At 35.0% G+C, this 2,500-nt stretch overlaps 1 long non-coding RNA gene across 1 annotated transcript in view; it reads left to right on the forward strand.

The window, feature by feature from the left end:
- Nucleotides 1-1,044: 1,044 nt before the first annotated feature.
- LOC118768596 overlaps nt 1,045-2,500 on the forward strand; it is a 3,232-nt gene continuing 1,776 nt past the window's right edge. The window contains exons 1-2 of the long non-coding RNA XR_005004392.1: nt 1,045-1,236; nt 1,794-1,800. This is a non-coding gene — a long non-coding RNA (uncharacterized LOC118768596). The remainder of the gene's footprint in view (nt 1,237-1,793; nt 1,801-2,500) is intronic.

Here is a 2,500-nt window from a genome sequence, read left to right on the forward strand (position 1 = left end):
GAATCTCTGCTGCAAACAGTTATGCTATGAGGGCTGCTCAATGTACCTAATCATCAAGCTCAGATTAGTTTAATTAATGAAGGTTACATATCATATATTACATACACTGTCCATTCTTTGTTCTCTGTTTCTGCCGTCACTGCTTGAAGCTTACAGTCTTCCTACTCTTGCACTGTACCCCTATATAAAAAAGTGAAACCAGTCAAGTCAATAAACATCTTTAAAAGACCTCTGCCTTTTCAAATCCTCTTCACTCTATATTTTCACTCATCTGGTACCTTCCAATTCGACTTTGTTATATATATGGATGCAGTTAAATATATATCTAGTCACAGAGTGACAAATGGTTTCATATCCATAAAGTGCCTGGCTTTATAGACAATTCATCAGACTCTAATAGTAAAGGGTCACTCTATGGCTGGACACACTTAACTGCATATAAATACATTACTGTTCTATCTTTATATATGTGTGTATATATATATATGTATATATATATATATATATATGCCACTTTGTTCAAGGTGTTACCATGTGGATAGGTGAAGCGAACTTATATGCATTTTGCTGATTTAATATAAATCAACTAAATGCACTTAACTGTTACCTGAAAGGAGACTAGGACACTTATCCAGAAGAAACTCGTCAGATTAGAATTTGGTGAAAACAATATTTTATTGGGTTGTCCGGAAAGTTTGTGCCAATTTATAGTAGCTTACCTTTCGACTTAGTTCAGAACATGGTTGTGTCCATAAAGTAGGATTTGACTACACCTCCATTTAGAGCACAGTTTAAGCTATCTTTTCGTGGAAGAAGGTTTATGTTCCTATAACCTGTGTTAATTCTGTAACCCTTTAAAATGGAAGAAAGTTCATTTTCAATACTTGATGGTTTTCTTTTACCGTAAAGGGAAAATGCTTCACAAGCAACCAAAGAAATATGCGCAGTTTATGGTGATGTTTCTTTATCTGAAAGAACTGTACGGAAGTGGTTCACAAGGTTCCGAGCTGGAGATTGTAGCCTTATTGATAAAGAGCAATCAGGCAGACCATCCACTACAGATGATGACCAAATCAAGTCATTAATTGAGAATAACCCACATTGGACAACCCGAGAATTGGCAGAAAGCCTCAACCTATCAAAATCCGTTATTCATGAGCACCTGGTAAAGTTTGGGTACACAAAACGCTACGACGTTTGGGTACCACAAGAGTTGAGTGAGAAGAATCTTTTGGAGTGAAAATGCGTCTTTTTTAAAGCAAATTGTGACAGGTGATGAGAAATGGATTATCTACTGAAATGTTCAGAGAAAGCGATCCTGGAGTAAGCGACATGAGCCACCCTTAGCGACCCCCGAAGTGCGTCTTCACCCTAAAAAAGTCTTACTTTGTATCTGGTGGAATTGGAAAGGAATTCTGTACTATGAACTACCAGACAATAAATTCTGAGGAATATTGCTCACAACTGGACAAGTTAAAAGCAGCAATTCAAGAGAAACGTCCAGAATTGGCCAACAGGAAGGGTGTTGTTTTCCAACATGATAATGCAAGACCGCACGTTTCTTTGGAAACCAGACAAAAATTGCTGCAGCTTGGCTGGGATGTGTTACCCCCCCTCCATATTCACCAGATATTGCTCCTTTGGATTTCTACTTATTCAGGTCTCTGCAGAATAGTCTTAATGGTAAAAATTTAAATTCCTTGGATGACATAAAAAGACCTTGATGAATTCTTGGCCATGAAACCACCTCACTTCTGGGAAGAGGGTATTTTCAAGTTAAAGGAAAGATGGAGACGCATTGTGCAACAAAATGGTTCATATTTGGTTCATTAAAAATGTAAATGGCAAGTATTTATTGACCTTTTACTTTCCTTTAAAAATCGGCACAAACTTTCTGGACAACTAAATAACAAATAAATTATGAATACGTATAATTCTCCATTCTTCTCTATAATGTCTTCATTATATACTCTGCATGTTGACTGAAATCTCATGAAATGAACTCAAGATTTACCTAACGAATGAAGGACAGTTTAATCGTTTATCTTAAATGATTCTAAAGGCTCTCTAATATTCAATGTAGTTAGTCAAATCTGGATAGTATCACAGTGCTCATAAGGTACCTGCCTGGATTTCAAATCCCTATTCCTTTATGCTATATATATATATATATATATATATATATACATATATATATACACACATATATATACATATAGATATATTTAGGGAAGAGGATTTGGAGCTGCAAAGGTCTTTTAAAGATGTTTATTGACTGGACTGGTTTCAATTTTTAAAAACAAATTTTAAAAATAAAATGCAAGGCTCTGAGTAGCCTTGTGGTGTTAAAAAATGGTTAACATAGATTCTTTAAAATACAGTGATAGAGTCTCTGACAATGATATGAAATTGTTTCTTAACAATTTCATATCATTGTCAGAGACTCTATTTTATTATTAAATGCAGAGCCTTGCATTTTATTTTTAAGACCTTTGCAGTT

The sequence above is a fragment of the Octopus sinensis genome, linkage group LG30 (assembly GCF_006345805.1).
Source record: "Octopus sinensis linkage group LG30, ASM634580v1, whole genome shotgun sequence".
Taxonomy (NCBI): Eukaryota; Metazoa; Mollusca; class Cephalopoda; order Octopoda; family Octopodidae; genus Octopus; species Octopus sinensis.